The sequence below is a fragment of the Perca flavescens genome, chromosome 15, assembly GCF_004354835.1.
Source record: "Perca flavescens isolate YP-PL-M2 chromosome 15, PFLA_1.0, whole genome shotgun sequence".
Lineage (NCBI taxonomy): Eukaryota > Metazoa > Chordata > Actinopteri > Perciformes > Percidae > Perca > Perca flavescens.
The window spans coordinates 33,345,196-33,369,848 of record NC_041345.1 but is presented as its reverse complement, the minus strand read 5'-3'; the positions used below and the strand labels follow the sequence as shown (position 1 = coordinate 33,369,848).

At 42.1% G+C, this 24,653-nt stretch overlaps 1 long non-coding RNA gene across 1 annotated transcript; it reads right to left on the bottom strand.

Annotated features, from left to right (window-relative positions):
- Positions 1-12: 12 nt before the first annotated feature.
- LOC114569988 (uncharacterized) lies at positions 13-22,832 on the bottom strand. The gene is made up of 5 exons (XR_003694442.1): positions 22,711-22,832; positions 4,094-4,256; positions 3,519-3,713; positions 353-469; positions 13-210 (listed from the first exon to the last, which is right to left on the bottom strand). It is a non-coding gene; the product is annotated as an uncharacterized LOC114569988 (long non-coding RNA).
- Between the last annotated feature and the right edge of the window lie 1,821 nt (positions 22,833-24,653).

Sequence of the window (24,653 nt, the reverse complement as noted above, 5' to 3'; positions counted from 1 at the left end):
TACAACCTGCTATATCAGTATTAATTTAGGTTAAAATAGGTTCTTGTAATGAAGGTCCTCTTCATCACTAATATTTTGCAGCATTAGTACATTGTAGCTCATTATGTTACGGGTAAATAAAATGAGGAACAACAGTTTTGAATGTTTATTGGAAAATATTAATATATCTGTTTTGTGAAGGTTGCAGCTGGTGTTGATTGGAGGTCAGCCCTGTCAAGAGAAACACATGTACTCAGTTGCTAGTTTGGTTACCTACACATGTGCAGTATGGTATAGTCTTTGCCTGATTAGTTGAATGCAGGTTAACAGTTGCTGTTTGTACAATAGTAAAGTTTGTGTTCAAGTAACTCACCTCTGTTGTGTCTCCTCTCCAGAGTGTTCAGGCTAAAAGAGTCCCCAGCGAAGCGAGCCCTATATTAAAGGTTCCGGGAGATATTCAGCCCCAAAACATCACTGCTCTAGAGGAGATCTGCATGGAGGAATGGGCCAAAATACCAGCAACAGTGTGTGAAAACCTTTTGAAGACATACAGAAAACATTTGACCTCTGTCATTGCCAACAAAGGGTATATAACAAAGTATTGAAATTAACTTTTGTTATTGACCAAATACTTATTTTCCACCATAATTTGCAAATGAATTCATTAAAAACCGTACACTGTGATTTTCTGGATTTTGTTTTTCATTTTGTCTCTCATAGTTGAAGTGTACCTATGATGAAAATTACAGGCCTCTCTAATCTTTTTAAGTGGGAGAACTTGCAAAAATGGGGGCTGACTAAATACTTTTATGCCCCACTGTATGTGTGCCTGCTCTACCAACTGAGCTAACTGGCCACAACCCAGCCAGATACTTTTAAGCAATTGAAACATGCTTGTTCTGGAAATGTCTTTTTAATATGACTTTTTTGTTGTGCTTATATTATGCTCATTTTCAGCTCAGTAGAGAGACAACAGTAGAGAGTAGTATGAAGAGAGACAACATTAGAGAGTAGTATGAAGAGAGACAACAGTAGAGAGTAATATGAAGAGAGACAACAGGAGAGAGTAGTATGTAAAGAGACAGCAGTAGAGAGTAGTATGAAGAGAGATATCAATAGAGAGTAGTACATAGAGAGACAGCAGTAGGGAGTAGTATGTAGAGAGACAACAGCAGAGAGTAGTATGTAGAGAGACAACAGTAGAGAATAGTATGTAGAGAGACAACAGTAGAGAGTAGTATGTAGAGACAACAGTAGAGAGCAGTATGTAAAGAGACAACAGTAGAGAATAGTATGTAGAGACAACAGCAGAGAGTAGTATGTAGAGAGACAACAGTAGAGAATAGTATGTAGAGACAACAGTAGAGAGTAGTATGTAGAGAGACAACAGTAGAGAGTAGTATGTAGAGACAACAGTAGAGAGTAGTATGTAGAGAGACAACAGTAGAGAGTAGTATGTAGAGAGAAAACAGTAGAGTAGTATGAAGAGAGACAACAGTAGAGAGTAGTATGTAGAGAGACAGCAGTAAAGAGTAGTATGTAGAGAGACAGCAGTAGAGAGTAGTATGTAGAGAGATAACAGTAGAGGGTAGTACATAGAGACAACAGTAGAGAGTAGTATGTAGAGAGACAACAGTAGAGTAGTACATAGAGAGACATCAATAGAGAGTAGTACATAGAGAGACAACAGTAGAGAGTAGTATGTAGAGAGACAACAGTAGAGTAGTACATAGAGAGACAACAGTAGAGAGTAGTATGTAGAGAGACAACAGTAGAGAGTAGTATGTAGAGAGACAGCAGTAGAGAGTTGTATGTAGAGAGACAACAGTAGAGAGTAGTATGTAGAGAGACAGCAGTAGAGAATAGTATGTAGAGAGATAACAGTAGAGGGTAATATGAAGAGAGACCTCAGTAGAGAGTAGTATGTAGAGAGACAGCAGTAGAGATTAGTATGAAGAGAGACATCAATAGAGAGTAGTACATAGAGACAACAGTAGAGAGTAGTATGTAGAGAGACAACAGTAGAGTAGTACATAGAGAGACATCAATAGAGAGTAGTACATAGAGAGACAACAGTAGAGAGTAGTATGTAGAGAGACAACAGTAGAGTAGTACATAGAGAGACAACAGTAGAGAGTAGTATGTAGAGAGACAACAGTAGAGAGTAGTATGTAGAGAGACAGCAGTAGAGAGTTGTATGTAGAGAGACAACAGTAGAGAGTAGTATGTAGAGAGACAGCAGTACAGAGTAGTATGTAGAGAGACAACAGTAGAGAGTAGTATAAAGAGAGACAATGGTAGAGAGTAGTATGTAGTGAGACAACAGTAGAGTAGTATGAGCTAAGCCTTCTACCTGTCTCTTAGACCCCATCCCAACGAGGCTACTCAAAGAAGTGTTACCCGTAATTAACACTTCATTACTAGATATGATCAATATGTCTTTATTAACAGGTTATGTTCCACAGTCATTTAAAGTAGCTGTGATAAAACCTCTCCTAAAAAAACCACCCTCGATCCTGAGGTCTTAGCAAACTATAGACCTATATCTAACCTTCCATTTCTCTCCAAGATCCTTGAAAAAGTAGTTGCTAATCAGTTATGTGATTTTCTACATAGCAATAGTTTATTTGAGGACTTTCAATCAGGATTTAGAAAGCATCATAACACAGAGATGGCACTGGTGAAAATTACTAATGACCTCCTTACTGCTGCAGACAAAGGCCTTGTCTCCGTACTTGTTTTACTAGATCTTAGTGCTGCATTTGACACTATTGACCATACAATCCTGTTACAGAGATTGGAATACTTAGTTGGCATTCAAGGAATCGCACTAAGCTGGTTTGAATTATAAGAACTGTTGGGACTTTGTAAATTATAGAATGTGGTCTAGACCTACTCTATCTGTAAAGTGTCTCGAGATAATTGAATTGATACTATAAATAAAATTGAATTGAATGGTATGTAGAGAGACAACAGTAGGAGACAACAGTAGAGAGTAGTATGTAGAGAGACAACAGTAGAGAGTAGTATGTAGAGAGACAACAGTAGAGAGTAGTATGTAGAGAGGAAAGAGTAGAGAGTAGTATGTAGAGAAGAAAGAGTAGAGAGTAGTATGTAGAGAGACAAGTGTAGAGTAGTATGTAGAGAGACAACAGTAGAGAGTAGTATGTAGAGAGACAACAGTAGAGAGTAGTATGTAGAGAGACAACAGTAGAGAGTAGTATGTAGAGAGACAACGGTAGAGAGTAGTATGTAGAGAGACAACAGTAGAGAGTAGTATGTAGAGAGGAAAGAGTAGAGAGTAGTATGTAGAGAGGAAAGAGTAGAGAGTAGTATGTAGAGAGGAAAGAGTAGAGAGTAGTATGTAGAGAGACAAGTGTAGAGTAGTATGTAGAGAGACAACGGTAGAGAGTAGTATGTAGAGAGACAACAGTAGAGAGTAGTATGTAGAGAGACAACAGTAGAGAGTAGTATGTAGAGAGACAACAGTAGAGAGTAGTATGTAGAGAGACAACGGTAGAGAGTAGTACCCCACCCACCATCTTTTCCTAAGCCTAACTGTCCCGTTCCTGTGCTGCATGTCAGTTAAACATATGTCCCGACCCAGAGCCTCTAAATATGACAGCAAAGGAGACTTTTTGCGTCAATAACAAACAGCTGGTCCACGGTCTTGCTGGTCCATGTTCCTGCTGCTCCACGTTCCTGCTGCTCCCCGTTACTGCTGGTCCACGTTCCTTTATATTTATTAAAAAAAAAAAAATCACATTTGAATAGTAATTTCAGCATTCGAATAGTATTGACTTTTTTGCTATTCGAATTATATTCGAATTTTGGTATGCGTTCCAACAGCCCTAGTATGTATGTGTGTGTGTGTGTGTGTGTGTGTGTGTGTCTGTGTATGTGTGAGAATGATGTAATGTGTCCATGTGTGTGAAGGTTGAAGCTGCTGATAGTTTTAGGATTCAGTAGAGAAGATAAACGAGGAGGCAGATGGTGTACTGTATAGACTTCCTTTTTGGGGTTTTTGGTCGTTCGTTTAAACTAAATGAGCCGTTATCAGCGGTGTGTCAGAGAGTTGTCCCTCCATGGCACAACTCTGTGTCTGCAGCTCCACCTGGTCAGACGGTGTGGCCAATCAGCTTCCTCGGATGCCCTCCAGCTCACCCAGTAGAGCGTGCGCCCCATGCAGGCCCATGAGTTCTTTGCAACGGCACAGGTTTTATTCCGACCTGTGGCCCCTTGCTGCGTGTCATCCCCCATCTTTCTCTCACCTTCCGCTGTCAGTATCAAACACACACACACACACACACACAATTCACAGCTGTGTGAGATAACTATCTCATTACCTCACACATACTTATTTAAACGTACAATATGTAACTTTCTGAATGCATCTATTCACGGACGAGTTTACCCATTCAAGTTTATTCACGTTACGTTTAGTAACGTTTATTCATGTTATTCTAATAAAATAGCTGCAGTTTCCACAACATAATTTGATTTGTATTGTTAGCTGACCGGTTAGCTAGTGAGCCAGCAAGCTAACGTTAGCCAGCAGCTAAAACACAAAATATTTCACATATCTATGTCACCTTTTGGATGGTTTCAACACCGGGGCGGACGGGGTTTGTTGTAACGCTAGCTAGCTACTCAACGAGGCTGAGAGATGGGTGTTGGGGGGATTGCCTGGGGGGGATCTCCGCGACGGCGAGGACGTTCGATGCCTGTTGTGCAGCAGCAGAACATCTCCCAGCTGCCTGGAATGATTAACCCTGAAATTTGGCAGGGAGGAGATTTTCAGCAGGGACACTGGTAGCGCTAACAGAGATGTAGCTAGCTAGCTAACGTTTGGATGGCTGCTGTTGTGACTCGGGTGCTGGGTCTGATATGGTCTGTTTCCCTACGCTTCATTAAACTGCCATTAGCGTCGTAAGCACCAGGCACTGGAGTTAAGTGCTGGCCTTAACAGCCTCCTTGACATATAACTAGCTAGCTAGTTATATGTCACAGGTAAGACAGAGGGGGGAGAGGGACAGAGGGAAGGCAGGCACTTCAATTTATAAATGCGCTTGTGCTGGTTGAGATTGCTGTTAGCCTTGTTTCACTCAGGGGAAAATGTCAAAAAGACAACAAAGTTTGCTTAACTTTTTCAAATACGCTGGCCAGTTGGATCCCAAACCTCCCGTTACCTCCAACCCCCGTTTTGAGTCGCCAGATCCACCCCCCCTCTGCGCTCCGGGACCTCCCACTTTACAAATTAAGCACTGCAAAAACTGGAATATTATGTGCAAACGTACTCAGTGTCGGCGAGCACTTTGTACTCTGGATTCTTCAAGTAATCAGTTCTAGAACCGGAACATGTTCATTTATTTAGTGATACCTGTTTTGCTGTTATTTGGCAGTCCAGAATGTTTTTGAATAAAATGACTAAACATCTAAAAATGTGAATCTGCATTTGATTGCATTTGATTATTACAAATAATGAAGCAAAATGTTCATCTTAAAAAGGTCCAATATGTAATATTTGTACTGTAATAAATCCAAAAATGACACCAATGCCTCATCAGATATTAAGGAAAAATGTTAAAATGAAATACTATCTTTTCTGACAGCAATGTTAATGTCAGTATTTTTTCTTTTTGAAATTTACATTCCGTGACGGAATTTATGTTTATGTTTTGATCTGTGTGTTGTTATCAACGGTCCAGTTTGGCAGCCAGGCCGGGTTGCCAGATATACCTGTAAACACGTAAACCCAGCACGCTACAGCTGTAACGGTAGTACAGCCATGAAAGCAGCAAACAAACGAACAGGATCAACGGAGATAGATTCTACATGACATAAAAAAGAGAAAACAGCATGTTTCTAACAGTTGCGTGACCAGAGACGTAACAACCCCCTGGTAAATATTGGAGATGTATTTGAAAGATGGAGACAGCTTAGATCCCAAAAGGACTCAGAGTTGGCTTATTTTCTCCTGAACAGGTAAGCATTAGCTTCAGGCTAATTTATCACAGCTACTAGGGATGGACATTTTTTGTCATTTAAACATTTGTGTACTCACATTGAATTATATAGCTAGAGTACCCAAGTAGGTTACTCGATTACACAATTGAGAAATAGCCAGTAAAGTGATCCCGACTGGTCCTGGCTAACGCCGCCATGCTAACCCTGCTAACTGTTAACGTTACCGGGAGGACCAGGCATGCAGCCCATGGCTGTTTACAGCGTGTAGTTTAGCGGCTGGAGCAGACAGCGGTGAGTTATTTTAAACCACAAGAGGGGGGCTGTAAATTGGAAAGAGAGGACCGTGAGTTTGCAGTGTGTTTAGCGATTGTTGCCGTAATTCTAAGCCAATGAAGTGTGTTCCGTCGGCAAGGTCGTTGTATTTTTAGCGTTTCGTATTGTAATTCTAAGCCGAGGAAGTGTGCCTGACTGGCGTGTGGAGAGGCCAGTGAGGTTGTTGTGTTTTTAGCGGTTCGTACTGTAATTTTAAGCCGAAAAAGTGTGTCTGTCAGTTGGACAGACGCGTGAGCACGGGCTTTTATGACTGTCAATATAGCCAGCATCTACCGTTAGCTACTCCGCTGTGCTGTGGAGTAATGTCTGGCTATGTGAGACTAGCATCTAACGTTAGCTACTCCGCTGTGCTGTGGAGTAATGTCTGACTATGTGAGACTAGCATCTAACGTTAGCTACTCCGCTGTGCTGTGGAGTAACGTCTGGCTATGGGAGAAAAGCATCTAGCAACATTGTTGTGAATGCTGCGGTCTCAGCCTGGCAACCACCAGTTTCACAGGTTGTTGTTCCATCAGACACTCAGACACACAAACATGGAGACATAAAGTCTGGGTTAAAGAAAAACCCTGAAATTACCCTTTAAAGCAGGGGTCTTCAACGTTTAAACCAAGGACCCCTTAACTGAAAGTTAATATTATCAAATGAAGTTGCAACCTAAAGCCTTCTTACATACCCTTTTGCATAAGCTATTAAAATATTAATTGTTGGCATGATTTTATGAATCATCTTTTAATCTTACACATGTGGCACAGTGAATCTAGGATTAACTGTTTCTGTGGGCTGCTATCTTAATGACTACTTTACCTATAGGCCAGGAAGACTATCATCAGTGGGAAGTTATATTTGCTAATAATGTTGGAATTATGTTAAGGCATCTTCATTTTTTTAAAAGACTTTTCAAAAATTAACAATAATCTCGAGTCCCCCCCTGTTCAAGAACTCTGCTTTAAAGTCTAAAACAACAAAGCAAAAAAGACCAAACATTAATTTAAAATATGGAAGGTGGTCGTCTATTCCCACTGTTATTTGTGCGTTTTATTCCAACAAATCAGAATATTCACACGTTTATTGACAAAAAACAAGGAGCGAGTCTTAAATTAGTAATTCTTTTATTTGTTTCTTGTCACATTATCTCCATCTGGTGGTCAGATCAAGAACAACAGAGTTACACTGAGCTGGAACAGACTGCAGCAACTTAACAGTTAACAGAGGACAGAAAAACAGATCAACACATCATCCTTCAGCTTTCTAAAGAAAACTCATCTCTGACACCGACATGCTTCACTGTTGGGAGGAAGTTTTACAGACTAGATTTGTTACTGTGCTAGTCATGGATTGTCTATAACAAACACCATGTTCGAACATAGGGATGCTCATAAGTGTACTTGGTACCAGAGCACCCTAGGCCAACGGTCAATGATCAATTTTATAATCGTTTCATCTGATCTGAGGCCGCATGTTTTGGACACTCTGTTGAAGAGAGGGGCGGAGCTGTCAACCAATCACCATTTGGTGGTGAGTTGGTTCAGGGGGTGGGGGAAGACTCTGGACAGACCTGGTAAGCCCAAACGGGTAGTGCGGGTAAATTGGTCTTAGGGTCTTAGGTGCCTCAAGGGGCGGTAACCCACGAACACCGTGGTGGACACCAGTGGTCAGGGAAGCCGTCCGACTGAAGAAGGAGTCTTTCCGGGATATGTTATCCCGGAGGACTCCGGAGGCAGTTGCAGGGTACCGAAGGGCCCAAAGGGCTGCAGCCTCTGTCATGAAAGAAGCAAAGCAGCAGGTGTGGGAGAAGTTTGGAGAAGACATGGAAAATGACTTTCATTCAGCACCAAAGTGCTTCTGGAAAACTGTTCGCCACCTCAGGAGGGGGAAGTGAGGAACCATCCAAGCTGTGTACAGTAAGGATGGAACACTGTTGACCTCAACTGAGGAGGTAATAGGGCAGTGGAAGGAGCACTTTGAGGAACTCCTGAATCCGACTAATACGCCCTCTATGTTAGAGGCAGAGCTGGAGGATAACGGGGGATTGTTGTCAATTTCCCAGATGGAAGTCACTGATGTAGTCAAACAACACAGTGGCAAAGCCCCGGGGATTGATGAGATCCGTTCAGAAATGCTCAAGGCTCTGGGTGTGGAGGGGCTGTCCTGGTTGACACGTCTCTTCAACATTGCGTGGAAGTCTGGGACAGTGCCAAAGGAGTGGCAGACTGGGGTGGTGGTTCCCCTTTTTAAAAAGGGGGACCAGAGGGTGTGTGCCAATTACAGGGGTATCACACTTCTCAGCCTCCCTGGTAAAGTCTACTCCAAGGTGCTGGAAAGGAGGGTTCGGCCGATAGTCGAACCTCGGGTTGAAGAGGAACAATGCGGATTCCGTCCTGGTCGTGGAACAACGGACCAGCTCTTCACTCTCGCAAGCATCCTGGAGGGAGCCTGGGAGTATGCCCAACTGGTCTACATGTGTTTTGTGGATCTGGAGAAGGCGTATGACCGGGTCCCCCGGGAGATACTGTGAGAGGTGCTGCGGGAGTATGGGGTGAGGGGGTCTCTTCTCAGGGCCATCCAATCTCGGTACGACCAAAGTGAGAGCTGTGTCCGGGTTCTCGGCAATAAGTCTGACTCGTTTCAGGTGAGGGTTGGTCTCCGCCAGGGCTGTACTTTGTCACCAATCCTGTTTGTAATATTTATGGACAGGATATCAAGGCGTAGTCGGGTAGGGGAGGGATTGCAGTTCGGTGGGCTGGGGATCTCATCGCTGCTCTTTGCAGATGACGTGGTCCTGATGGCATCATCGGCCTGTGACCTTCAGCACTCACTGGATCGGTTCGCAGCCGAGTGTGAAGCGGCTGGGATGAGGATCAGCACCTCTAAATCTGAGGCCATGGTTCTCAGCAGGAAACCGATGGAATGCCTTCTCCAGGTAGGGAATGAGTCCTTACCCCAAGTGAAGGAGTTAAAGTACCTTGGGGTTTTGTTCGCGAGTGAGGGGACAATGGAGCGGGAGATTGGTCGGAGAATCGGCGCAGCGGGTGCGGTATTGCATTCAATCTATCGCACCGTTGTGACGAAAAGAGAGCTGAGCCAAAAGGCAAAGCTCTCGATCTACCGGTCAGTTTTCCTTCCTACCCTCACCTATGGTCATGAAGGCTGGGTCATGACCGAAAGAACGAGATCCAGAGTACAAGCGGCCGAAATGGGTTTCCTCAGGAGGTTGGCTGGCGTCACCCTTAGAGATAAGGTGAGAAGCTCAGTCATCTGTGAGGAGCTCGGAGTAGAGCCGCTGCTCCTTCGCGTCGAAAGGAGCCAGTTTAGGTGGTTCTGGCATCTGTTAAGGATGCCCCCTGGGCGCCTCCCTAGGGAGGTGTTCCAGGCACATCCAGCTGGGAGGAGGCCTCAGGGAAGACGCAGGACTAGGTGGAGGGATTATATCTCCAACCTGGCCTGGGAACGCCTTGGGATCCTCCAGTCAGAGCTGGTTAATGTGGCTCAGGAAAGGGAAGTTTGGGGTCCCCTGCTGGAGCTGCTCCCCCCACGACCCGACACCGGATAAGCGGAAGATGGATGGATTTGTTACTTGAACATAATTTAGTCTTTAATGATCATTGTTTACTTGTTCTTCCTTGCCGTTCTGCTCAGTCAGTTGATGTGTGTTCAGTTTGTCCGTTGGCATTAAGTCATTGTTCCTGTCGTCAGAGGTCTGCAGATTTCTCCTACTAGCCACGATTTATGTCATTGATAGACATTAAGAATCTTCTTCAGTGTGATCTCCATCTTTTTCATTTTGGTGTCAATGGTGCTGATATCAGGAACAACTTGTAAATCGACCGCTTTAGCCGAGCTAATGGGGATTCTCTTTTCACATCTCTCACCATAGTAACCCTCTGGACAATCACACATCCATTCCTTGGAGTCCAGCAGCTGCTTGCACGTTCCATTGTTGCTACATGTTTCACTTCTTCTACATCTTACTGCTGTACATTTAAATATGCTGAGGGCCAGATGTACTAACGCTTTTTCGCCCACTTCAGGAGTATTTGGTTTGCAACGTGCGCGTAAAAGCATGGCGAGGTATGTACTAACAGGCAGCACTGAGGTAAAAGCATGGTGAGGTATGTACTAACAGGCAGCACTGAGGTAAAAGCATGGTGAGGTATGTACTAACAGGCAGCACTGAGGTAAAAGCATGGTGAGGTATGTACTAACAGGCTGCACTGAGGTAAAAGCATGGTGAGGTATGTACTAACAGGCCACACTGAGGTAAAAGCATGGTCAGGTAATAATAATAAATATTTATTTATATAGCGCTTTTCAAGGACTCAAAGTCGCTTTACATGGGAAGTATATCACCAAAACAGAACAAAACAAAACAAACAAAACACAACAAGATTCAGACACAGATGAAAAGGGAGGGGGTCGTGGGGCTAGAGATAGGCAGAGGTGAAGAGATGGGTCTTGAGGCGGGACCGGAAGATGGTGAGGGACTCAGAGGTGCGGATCTCTTGGGGGAGGGAGTTCCAGAGCCTGGGAGCTGCTCTGGAGAATGCTCTGTCCCCAAACCTGCGGAGTTTTGACTTTTGGATGGAGAGGAGCCCAGCTGGGGTGGATCTGAGGGACCGTGACGGTTGGGAGGGGGAGAGGAGGTCAGTGAGGTATGAGGAGGCCAGATGGTGGAGGGCTTTGTAGGTGAGAACCAGGGTTTTGTAGGTGATCCGGTGGGAGATAGGAAGCCAGTGGAGTTGTTTAAGGACTGGAGTGATGTGGTGCCAGGATTTGGAGCGGGTGATAAGGCGGGCAGCTGAGTTCTGGACCAGTTGGAGAAGGTTGATGTTGGTAGAGCTGATGCCAAGGAGAAGTGAGTTGCAGTAGTCCAGTCGGGAGGAGATGAAGGCGTGAATGAGTCTTTCAGCAGCGGGGGGTGTGAGAGAGGGTCTGATTTTGGCGATGTTGCGGAAGTGAAAGAAGGAGGTTTTAATGACTTGACGGATGTGAGGCTCAAGGGAGAGGGTAGAATGAAAGAGAACGCCAATCTGGGAATGGTGCCGTGAGGGTGAGGTTATTGGTTTTACTGAGTGTGGATTTGGAGCAGATGAGGAGGAATTCTGTTTTGTTGCTGTTGAGTTTGAGGAAGTTGTGTTGCATCCAGGTTTTAATAGCTGACAGACAGGAGTTGATGTGGGAGAGGGGAGGATTGTGGGGGATTTGGTGCTGAGGTAGATCTGGGTGTCATCGGCATAGCAGTGGAAGTCCAGGCTGAAGTGGCGGAGTATCTGACCAAGAGGGAGGATGTAGATGATGAAGAGGAGGGGGCCGAGTACAGAGCCTTGGGGAACACCATCAGTGACTGCACCTGTGGCAGAGGTGTGGTTGTGGAGAGAGATGAAGTGGGATCTGTTTGATAGGTAGGTGTGGAGCCAGCTGAGTGCAGTACCTTCGATACCGAGGTCTTTTAGTCTGGTGAGCCGGATGTTATGGCTCACAGTATCGAAGGCTGCACCCTTCCAGGTGTAAACCAGGAAGTGGGTGTCCTCCCATATGCCTCCTGGTGAAATGGCAGCAGTAATGAGAGCAAGACGGAGACACAGGTCAAGGAGACGAGCTGAAAGGATTTTTGCCACAAGGATCACACTTTTTCAGTGGAGTGAACACAAAATCATTAAGTGTTACAGATTAAGCAGCCATGTAATATTACAGTTACTGGAAGAAATCAGACATGACATTGAATCTCCGACTCAGTGTTCACATTCCAGCAGTTGTTAAACTCCTTGCTACGTTACAAATTTTGGCATCAGGATCATTTAAACAGTCATAGCATCAGCAGTGGGAATATCTCAGTCTGCACTCAGCCCTATCATAGCAACAGTACTTAATGCTTTGCTACAGGGCACTAGTCAATACATACATTTCCCCACCACTAATGCCCAAATAACACACATATCGAACGAAAATCAGTAAAATAAAAGGGAATAATTCTGTAAAATTTGTCTGTTTTTACAGAAAGTAAAGTCTGCCGAAGCCTTTTTCTTAACAAAAAGTGCCTTCAATTGGATTGGATAGTTGTGTGACTACTGTTTACGTCTATAACCTGCTACGTCAGTATTAATTTGGGTTAAAATTGTTTTATTAAACATACGCTATGTTAGCCTGACAAGCCAGACCCATATCCAGATGTAGGGTCTGGGAACTCACCATTGACGGAGCTCGATAAACGGTTGTCTTTCAAATTCCCTCTGCACGTAATAGGATAGCGCTGCAACCAGGCAGAGCAACAAAGAAGGTAGCGGAGCTACTTGATAGATTAAACTTTTGCCATATCTGGTCGGCAAAACTCCGAACACATCTTCCTTTTTTAAGAATGATTTCTGTGCCGTTCTTTGTTCTTTTATCAAAGAAAAGCTTAACTCCAAGTCTTCCAGAAATCCACTGTTCCCAGCAGCAGCAGCCATAAGCCCCGCCCACCAACTCTATACACAATGTGATTGGCCTGACCAAAATTAAGTTTTTGTAGCTTGAAAGTCAACGGAGAGTGCCTAGACCCCCTCTGGCTGCCAAATAAATTTGCTGCCACTAGGGGGAGTCTAGATTTCTAGGCTAACGCTATGTAGGATAATACAAACTTTCAAATCAATCAACTGTAAGATACTGCAAGAAAAAACAGCTGTCTAATAGGCCTGCACGATTCGGGGAAAAATATGAATCAAGATCTTTTAAGAATTGATATCACAATTCTCTGCCACAAAGCAATATTAATTTTTTTAGTTTAGTTTATTGCACACATGAAAACAAAACTAACTGGCAGCACCAAACATAGATTTATATATTTTATATATAATAAAGTTTATACTGGCCATTTAAGTACAGTAGGCTACCAAAAATACTGACATATAACACATTGAAATAAATATGGCCCTGATACAGACTATCTGATCAAAATATAATCCTAATACAGGCTCTATCTGAACGAAATATAACCCTGATACAGGCTCCATCTGAACTAAATATAACCCTGATACAGGCTCTATCTTAATTAAATATAACCCTGAAACAGGCTCTATCTGAACTAAATATAATCCTGATACAGGCTCTATCTGAACTAAATATAACCCTGAAACAGGCTCTATCTGAACTAAATATAACCCTGAAACAGGCTCTATCTGAACTAAATATAACCCTGATACAAGCTCTATCTGAAATAAATATAACCCTGATACAGGCTCTATCTGAACTAAATATAAGAACAGTATCAAAAACAGGATGATTTCTTAGCACACTCTTTAACTGCTTGCCTTCCATGTCTTCAACTGCCCTATCAAAATAAAGGCCCAAAATGCCCCCAAACAAATTATTATAAAAAAAAAAAATCAGTCATCTCAAAATTAAAAATTGCAAACAGAGGTGAATTGAGGCCTACCGTATAATATGTTTAACTTCAGTTAACTGTAGAATACTTTGAAAGTACCAGTTGTTACTGTATTTTAAAAACTGTAAATTTAGTGACAGTAAGATGATGATAATTTTATGTTTTTTTTCTCTCCAGTTTTTTGTATGAACATTCTTAACTTTTAACTTTTCTTTTTTACAGAAAGCAGAGAGTTCAGACCTGGAGAGATGCTCGGAGAGCTGGATGCTGGTCCAGAGACGTCTGCCTGCTGTGATTGGTCGGCAGACAGCGTTACAGCACGCACGGAGATGAGAAGGGTATGTATCGACTTGTCTTACTCTGGGGGTTACGGTGAATAAGCTAAATTCCCAATAAGTTGGCGTGTTCCTTTAACATTACACTTTCACCCTTTCATCATTTACATGATCAAGTCAGCTCTCTGCTTCTGATACACTTTGAACTGTTCGTTTGATTTCGTATGAAATAAGGCGACCACCGTTCACATGATCGTCACATTTACATAATCAAGAACTTTGGTTGCTTTAACAAAAATTAGTCAAAAAGGTAGAAACAAATGATCAATGTGTTAATTTGAAGAATTGTGTTTGTGTGTGTCTCTTTCTGTGTGTGATTGTGTCTCTGTGTCATTTTCGATAATTAAAATACAGTTTTGTAGCTTTAATGTCAATGAAATATTGTGTTTAATGAAAACTATTTTTACACATACACATAGGCCTGTCACGATAACAAATTTTGCTGGACGATAAATTGTCTCAGAAATTATTGCGATAAACGATAATATTGTCATCGAGAGACCATTTGCATCTAATATAATGATAATGGCATAATAATGCAGGTACACCTTTTCAAAGATCAATATACTTATTTCTAAAGAATATTTAACACTGGAACTGGAAGACATTTTAAATATCCACAATATGTCTTTGATCTCCTTTAGTATGTCGTCTTTCACGCTGATGTACAGTTGTGGGATTGCCGTTTGTGACACGTAAGTTCTCAGACTACAGACTCTGTACTACATTTTACAATTATTTAACACTAAATATTAAATTTAAATAATATATAATGAATAAATTAAATCTATCTGTATGGCTATATGCCACATGGCCAGTAAATGTACCAAAATAGTTCTGTTTTTCAGTCTTCATTTTGGCGAAGGTGCGGCTTCTGCTCCTCTTCAGGTCGGAGCTTCGTGGGGGCGGGCCGACACACACACACACACACACACACACACACACACACACACACACACACACACACACACACACACACACACACACACACACACACACACACACACACACACACACACACACACACACAGTCCGTGGACAGCTGTAGGCTTGTACCGTTAATGTTCTGTGCATTGTCGGACACATGCAGCCACTTTCCTGAAACCGCTTATAGACTGACGAGTCCAGCGGCGTGTATGTCCGAGCCTGTCTCCCCCCCCCCCCTCCACCTGCAGGTTGTCAGTTGCGTGGTTTGGAATGAAAGGAAGAAAACGGGACGCCGAGTAACATGGTGGATATCGCTCATATACTTTTTTTTTTGACGCCGCCTTAACTGCAAAGTGCTGCAGGAAACCCTGCTCCAACTCTCAACTAGCGTTTTTCTGTCTCTCTCTCTCGGCCTGGAGTCCCGCCCACACAAAGACCATGCAACTGACAAGAGGGTTCACTCCTCGTTACGCTCAGGAACCGAGAGTGTTCCTCCAGTCTCTCTGGTAGAGAGAGATGAGGAAAACAAACAAACATGCAAATGGGAATTATCGCGGCCGGAAAAATTATCGAGCTCATTTTTTTTTATCGTGCGATAACTCGATTTATTGACTATTGCGACAGGCCTACATACACAATACATTTTCTGTTGGGTGTTAGTACTTTTAGTGCAGTTAAGGATGTAAACAAATACTTGTTCCTGAGTGTTGAGTTTGTGTCTCTTTGTGTGTGTGTGTTTGTGTCTGTGTGTGTGTGTCTCTGTGTGTGTGTATGTGACCACAGGGTCTCTCAGGAGGCCTACAAGTCTTTTTTGGAATAGAGACGCTCAAATCGGGAAGCAGTTTGTTGCACAGCATGAACAGCCATAGTAGTGTGTGTGTGTCTCTGTGTGTCTGTCTGTGTGTGTGTGTGTGTGTGTGTGTGTGTGTGTCTTTCTCAGGCTTGTGTAAAATTCTGAATTTCAGAATTGGCCTCCATTCAATTCATGAATTGGAATTTGAATTGAATTGACTCCACCGGAAATTGAATTTGAATAGGAATGACAGGAAGTGGAATTAAATTCATGGTCACACAACAGAAATGTGTTGAATCTCACATTCAGTGTTAGGAAGGTTGCTATGGAAATGTAAATGCCTACTGTTATAAGTTACCCATTATAAATGTGTTTCGGATTACTTTATTTGGATTACTTTATCAATGCAAAGCAATTCCCTTTTAATTTGATTAGTAACTAATTGAATTACACATTTTACCTCAGTAATACAACTAAATACAATTACATTAATTTTGTAATTAAATAACATAATTTCATTACACGTAACTAGTCACACCTCAACCCTGCATACATTTTGTGTGTATGTGTGTGTGTGTGTGTGTGTATGTGTGTGAGAGAGTGTGTGTGTCTGTGTATGTGTGTGTGTGTGTGTGAGAGAGAGTGTGTGTGTGTGTGTGTCTGTGTGAGTATATTAAGTATCAGCATGACGTGGTCACATTAAAAGGAACCCCGACTAGTACGACATGTTGGCCTTATAAGATTAACGTGGGCGTCAGCTATTTAAAGGTGCTACAAAAACACTCCAAATGTTTGTTTTTTTGTTAAAAAATGCAGAAAATATGTTCCCTCGTAGGCCGCCATGGTTATTTACGTCGCAATGTATTCTGGGGTAGTGACGTGTATTGGTTGTGTACCCACGTACCGGCTATTGACAGTACAGTAACAGCGAGATGAACACGTCTGCCGTTCAGCCTTTTCAGTTTGACCGTAGGCTTAAAGGACGAACCTAGGGGTCAATTACAGATGTGTACCCACTCTGTCGTTCTCTGGGACAGGTTTTCATGCTAATTGATTGTGTTTGGAGCTTCAACGAAGCTAGCGTGGACCGGTTAACCTAGCTAACAACGCTAGCTTGTATTCGGGGCACAGGGAAATTAAAAACAAATTGCTATTTATACTACAAAAAAGGCTCAAAATATCACCAAACTTCAACGGTAGCATAGTGAGGGTCCCTAAATGTTAACTGAAGCACTGAGAACTTTCTAAGTGTACAGACGAAGAGCTGCGGGAGCTCCGTGAAAGGGCTACGAGAGAGAGAGAGAGCTACCGGTAGTCAATGCCGCAACACAGCCTCGTACTTCGGGAAACTGGTGGTGTACCTGTGGACATTGTGAAGCTATGGCCACCGGACAGGAGTGTCTGTGTTGCACGGAGTGGGACCTGTTGCGTCACGACACCCAAGAGACGCAGTGTTTTGTACAGTCTGAAGATTCCCCCTCTCTGATGAACAGGGAAACGTTTTTCCAAGTCCCGAAAACAAATTGGAGACGGCGACCCAGACCAGAGGGACAAGATGGACAGTTATCCACTTAGTAAGTAAACTAGCTAGCTAGACAAGTTATGTTTACATCGGTGCGATTATTTCAGATATATTGTGCAAATTGCTTTTGATTTTAGTTGGCATCGCCAGCTGTAAGTCATGACTGGTTTCCCGAAGTACGAGGCTCTGTTGCGGCATGGCTCTCTCTCTCGTAGCCCTTTCACGGAGCTCCCGCAGCTCTTCGTCTGTACACTTACAAAGTTCTCAGTGCTTCGGTTAACATGTAGGGACCCTCACTATGCTACCGTTGAAGTTTGGTGATATTTTGAGCCTTTTTTGTAGTATAAATAGCGATTTCTTTTTAATTTCCCTGTGCCCCGAATACAAGCTAGCGTTGTTAGCTAGGTTAACCGGTTCACGCTAGCTTCGTTGAAGCTCCAAACACAATCAATTAGCATGAAAACCTGTCCCAGAGAACGACAGAGTGGGTACACATCTGTAATTAACCCCTAGGTTCGTCCTTTAAGCCTACGGTCAAACTGAAAAGGCTGAACGGCAGACGTGTTCATCTCGCTGTTACTGTACTGTCAATAGCCGGTACGTGGGTACACAACCAATACACGTCACTACCCCAGAATACATTGCGACGTAAATAACCATGGCGGCCTACGAGGGAACATATTTTCTGCATTTTTTAACAAAAAAACAAACATTTGGAGTGTTTTTGTAGCACTTTTTTATAGCTGATGCCCATGTTAATCTTATAAAGCAAACATGTCGTACTAGTCGGGGTTCCTTTTAAAGGAAGAACATCTCTTATCATATCTTAGGAAACTCTTGTTCTAACAGATGATATCTGGGTTGAATCAGAACATTAGTTCAGTCTGAGGACAGGTTCCTCTTCTCAGTACTTCTCCATTCACCTGTCATCTAGTCTTGGTAGTTTAACATTAATGTGGTCGTTTGAAGAATGATGTGTGTGTGTGTGTGTTTGTGTGTCTGTCTGTCTGTCTGTCTGTCTGTCTGTGTCTGTGTGAGTGTGTTTGTGTGTATGTGTGTCTGTGTGTGTATCTCTGTGTGGGTTTCTGTATGTGTGTGCGTATGTGTATGTGTATGTACAGTTGAAACCAGATATTTACATACACTTCAGAAAAAAAACACAAAAACATTTCTTTACTGTCATACATTAAAATTAAATTAAACATTAAAATTCTTTTGCTGCTTCTTGGCCAGGACTCCCTTTAATCTCAATGGGACTTTCCTGGTTAAATAAAGGTAAAATAAAAAATGAAAAATAAATTACATTTTTATGTATTTTTTTTAATCACTTTCATCAAAGTCAGAAGTATACATACACTTCCTTAGTATTTTGGTAGAATTGCCCCGAAACTGTTTCACTTGGGCCAAACGTTTTGGGTATCTGTGATGGTCACAGCTGTGGCCATACAGCCATCTTAAAGGCGGTAACCTCATACACTCACATTTATCTTAGTTCATGCTGTTTTCCTTAAGATTGGTTTCTATATCTTTTCAGACACATTATATATTTTGTTGTAAACATTTATTTAGTTTTAAATAACGTGCAGGATACTGGATTTGGTTTACATATACAGTATGCTTTATTAGTTTTGGATTGGTTTTCTAATAACTTTTCATTGAGCTTACCAGTGTTGCGGATTCCACACCCTGGAGTGAGGCATGCAGGCTGCTGGGACAAAGGGGTGGCATCTGGAACAACAGCAACTTTATAGGGGTGGTGGCTAAATTGGACTATACCACTACTTGTTATGTCGGGGGGGGGAGTTAGCTTTATTTGTCCTCAAGATATTTGAGTTTTGATTTATATTGTCTTTAGTACATTTATTCAGTTAATGTTAATTAAGATTACATTTCTTTTGGAGTAAGTGTTTAGTTGTTTTCTTTTGTAAGTCCCCTTTGCTTCTTGTATAGGAGGTCAGTTGTATTTTTGAGTTTAATTTCATATGATCAACCTTAAAAACCTGGAGGACATTATACAACATCTGAAAACCTCCTCCTGTTGCCTTGATATTCTACCAACGGGTGTTTTCAAAAATGTTTCGAATTGTTTGGCTTCTGATCTTCTACAGATTGTAAACATGTCTCTGCTCTCAGGTATCTTCCCACAGGCCCTGAAAACGGCAGTCATCAAGCCACTACTAAAAAAGAACAATCTAGACATGACACTAATGAGCAACTATAGGCCAATATCAAACCTTCCATTTTTAAGTAAAATCATAGAAAAAGTGGTTTTTCAACAACTCAACCTTTTCTTATCGCTAAACAACAGTTTTGATGCCTTCCAGTCAGGTTTTCGACCACACCACAGCACTGAGACAGCTCTTGTTAAAGTCTTTAATGACATCCACTTAAACACAGATAGTGGCAAAATTTCAGTCTTAGTATTACTTGATCTCAGTGCTGCATTTGATACGGTAGACCATGACATATTGCTTGACCGATTGGAAAACTGGGTTGGTCTTTCTGGCTCAGTACTAAAGTGGTTTGAATCCTATTTAAAGAATAGGGACTACTTTGTGTCTATAGGTAATTATACATCTGAGCATACAAATATGACGTGCGGAGTTCCCCAAGGCTCAGTTCTGGGGCCTCTTCTGTTCAACATCTACATGCTTCCACTGGCTCAGATTATGGAAAACAACAAATTAAGTTACCATAGTTATGCGGATGACACACAAATTTACATAACCTTATCGCCAGGGAACTATAGCCCAATACAACAATTAAATATGTGCATTGAACAGATTAATGATTGGATGTGCCAGAACTTTCTTAAATTAAATGAAGAAAAAACGGAGGTGGTTGTTTTTGGAGCAAAAGAGGAACGATTGAAAGTCAGCGCTCAGCTTCAAACGACAATGTTAAAAACAACAGACAAAGCAAGAAATCTTGGTGTAGTCATGGACTCAGACCTAAATTTTAAAAGCCACATTAACATAATTAAAAAATCAGCCTATTATCACCTTAAAAATATATCAAGGGTTAAAGGGCTTATGTCTCAGCAGGATCTGGAAAAACTTGTCCATGCTTTTATCTTCAGTAGACTTGACTACTGTAACGGTGTCTTTACAGGTCTCCCTAAAAAATCAATCAGACAGCTGCAGCTGATTCAAAACGCTGCTGCTCGAGTCCTCACTAAAACCAAGAAAGTGGATCACATCACTCCAGTACTGAAGTCTCTACACTGGCTTCCAGTGCCTCAAAGAATTGATTTCAAAATACTTTTACTGGTTTATAAATCACTAAATGGTTTAGGGCCAAAATACATTTCTGATCTGTTAATACATTATGACACACCCAGACCTCTCAGGTGGTCTGGGACAGGTCTACTTGTTGTCCCCAGAGTGAGAACTAAACAGGGGGAAGCAGCGTTCAGTTTTTATGCTCCACATATCTGGAACAAACTCCCAGAAACCTGTAGGTCCGCTGCAACTCTCAGTTCTTTTAAATCTAAGCTAAAGACCTATCTTTTTGATGTTGCTTTTCTTTAAATAATCTATTTTATTAACTTTAATTTCTTATACTGCACTGTAACTTTTATTCTTATACTGCACTATCAATTTTATTCTTGTATTTTAATGTTTTTAATTTGTTTATTATTGTTTTTTAATTGTTTTCTAACTGCTCTTTAATGTTTTATGTAAAGCACTTTGAATTGCCCTGTTGCTGAAATGTGCTATATAAATAAAGCTGCCTTGCCTTGCCTTGCCTTATGTTCAGAGCTTAAGTTTGTTTGTTTGACCTCTTTTAAGGGCCCAAACTTTATCTTTATTTGTTGTCATGATTTTGTGGGTAAAATTAAAACCCTTTTTTTGAAATCTCCTTGCGACTCCTTATGCCTAACTGCTTGGTCCCTGACAGTATCCTTCCACAAGCTTACAACAATAGTTTGCTGGAATTTTGGCCCACTCCTCTTGACAGAACTGGTGTAACTGGGTCAGGTTTGTAGCCTTCTTGCTCGCACTAACCTTTTCAGTGCCGCCCACAAATCTTCTATGGGATTGAGATCAGGGCTTCGTGATGGCCACTCCAATACCTTTGTGACTTTGTTGTCCTTAAACCACTTTGTAACTAATTTGGAGGTATGCTTGGGGTCATTGTCCATTTGGAAGACCCATTTGTACCCAAGCTTTAACTTCCTGGTAGAGGTCGACCTATACGGGTTTTCGACCTATATGGGTTATCTCAGGCCGATGCCGATATTTTGAAATCAGGCTCGGCCCATGGCCGATATATGCTTGTTTTTAACCTCTATTTGAAAGATAAAATTTATATATTGCATTTGGCCTTCCCTGCTTTTGGCTGGGTGAAGCGCTGCCATAAGGAGGTGGTTTTTTCTTTTCAGCCATCAGACAAGTCATTTTATGGATAGGTATAGATATAAAATCTAACACGTTTTTTATAAATCAGCTAATAATTCAGTGCATTGTAAGTGATACAAGGCTAAAAACGTTTCTATCATCTTCCCAAAAACTGTCCTGAAACATGTATTTTTGTTTTGTTTTGTTTGTTGACAGACAAAGCCAAATGGACAAAAGCTAATTATCGCAAAAGGGGGGAAAACAACTTTAGGCCATATGGTCAAAATTAAATAATTTAATAATAATGTAATAACTATAACTTATAACAATAACGTATTTCACTAGTAAATTGCACGACAAAAACAACCACCAGGACGAGGACCACAATGGAAATAAGTTAGTAACTTTCTTGTGTTATCCTCGAAAGTTCTGTTAAATGTGCAATGTCTCTGTGATGGCATCTTGTTATGCATTTATTTCTGTTACTGTCTAATAAAAATCAAAAAAAAAAAAAAAACATGGCAAAAGGGTATTTTACAACTACTTTGAATGCACCGCGACGCACCGTCTGTGTTGTTCTTCAGACAAGTAGACAACGGCAGCTGCACACTGCTTAACATGCTGCTGTTGGATCCTATACAGTGAAATAAATCACACTTTACACCGTTTAGCTGTCAGCATTTTAATTGTATTTAATCCATCTGCTAGCTAACGGTAGGCTAACGTTAGCTGCTGACGAGTGTAATGTTAACTAGCGTCACATGCTGCGATGTTTCTGTTATTCTAACATTTGTTTTCGGAGCATCAGAGAGCAACGCAGGCATATCAGTGGCGAAATGACTCACAGAAATCCGCATTGCTATTCGCTCCGGTAGATACGGGTCGTTAAGGCACAGGTGCCGTATTAGCAGCGGGTCTACTCTGTACCAACCCTAGCAACGACGCTAGCAAAGCAAAGCCAGTCCTTCACTAGCCTATGGTGCGGTGGTCTCTTTTAACTACAACTTCTTTCTCTGCATTGAGTTGACAACCCTCTCAAATATAGACACACAAACAGAACAAATAATGTCGCCTATTCATGTTTTTTCTCGAAGTTGGCAGTAACATGTCATACGTTTTTCATTAAATATATAGGACTTTAAGAATTTAATCCTTACCGTTTTCTCCGAGGAACAGGTCCTTCCTTAGGCACTGGGTGAGGTCTGCTCACTCTGCTGGTAATTGACTCTAGGGGCAGCGTGCGTCGAACACGTGTTCCACAACAACAACAACACCAGGCTGCCCGCAGATGTGCCTGCCTATTAATCGGCTTGATATTGGCCGATGCCGATTATGTAAAAAAATGCCAAAACAATCGGCCAATTAATTGGGCCGATTAATCGGTAGGCCTACCTCTACTTCCTGGCTGATGTCTTCAGATGTTGCTTCGATATATCCACAAATTTTTCTTTTTTCTCATGATGCCATCTATTTTGTAAAGTGCACCAGTCCCTTCTGCAGCAAAGCAGCCCCATAACATTACACTACCACCCCCATACTTCATAGTTGGGATGGTGTTCTGAGGCTTCAAAGCTTCGCCCTTTTTCCTCCAAATATACCGTTTATCATTATGGCCCAACAGTTCAATTTTTGTTTCATCAGACCACAGGACAGGTCTCCAGAAATTAAGATTTTTGTCCCCATGTGCAGTTGCAAACTGTAGTCTGGCATTTTTTAATGGTGGTTTTGAAGTAATGTGTTTGGATCTCTCCTCCGCACAGCCCCCCCCACCCACCTATTCACTCATACACGGCTCCCCTGCAACATGGAGAGACACAGCTCTGCCGGTCCAAACTACTGACATTTTTCTACAGTTTTAATTGTTATTCACACAGCTGTATATTGTTAAGTATGAGAGGGAAACCTGTATTGGTACCAGCGGTTCCGCTGGTAACTCTGTTATTGCGGCTGCCACGGCGAAAAACACATTAGAAGGTTTTAAAGGGGTGATAGAATGCAAAACCGATTTTACCCTGTCATAGTTGAATAACTACAGTTCGGTGGGTAAATAGGACATACATAGAAGCTCAAAGTCCCACTGACACCCCTTGACTATGAAAATCTCATATTTTGAAACTGCCGCTGAAAACGGGCGAATCCCAACAAAGCTGGAAGTTGACGTCAACCTCCCAAAAACCGGAACCTTTGTCAGCCCATGGGTGTATTAAGAGAACGGTCACGCCCCAACATTTACATAGGCTACACAACTGACCTGAGATCAGGTAGTCTTCCGAATCTAGGTCACGCAGATCTCTGCTATTCCATTACAAAATTCACTTCTGAGACTTTTTTTAGCAAGAAATCAACTATGTAAAGCTCAAATATGGGCCGCTTTACGAAAATGGATGGCTAATTGCAAATTTTGTCCGACTGTGTGTCGGAGTTCAGCGCTGGTGCTGCCTGTGTTGCTGCCTCGCCGCCCGACCTGCCTTCCTTCACAGACCCCGACCTGCTCTGAGGTACTTGGAGCTCCGTCACGACTGGCAGCCCACAGCACTCCATACCCGCGCAAAGTCACCGTTTTTTGGGCTAATGGACTACCAAATGCCGCTGCCCTGACAGAGCTCCAGGGCCTGCAGCTCCCCTCTTCCTGCTAGCTAAATGCCCGGTGTGTGTGAGTGAGAGCACAGTCAGCGAGCTTGTTACGCCAGCAATCTGTTACCACAGGTTCCAGTTAATCTTTTAATGTGTGTAATTATAATGTGTTGAGTTATTTAAACAAACGATTGGGTAAATAAACGCCGCTTGTCCGCAAGTCTCATTGATAGAGCCTGCGGCTGGATGGAGCTCTATCAATGAGAGCTAGCTAGCCTCCTCTTAGAAGTCCTCTGAAATTCACAAATATTCATTAACTTGAAATCGGACACCGTTGTTAGCTTTATAAGATGTTTAGGTAGATGTTGTGTAAGTGGCGTGACGAAATTCAAACTGTAAATATACTCGAATTACGACCAAAGATGAAGCTAACTATCCGTGATTTGTAGCTACACATAACTAGGATTGAAGGGACAGTTGTAGCTAACGAAATTGATAATCTTCACAAATATTCACTAACTTGAAA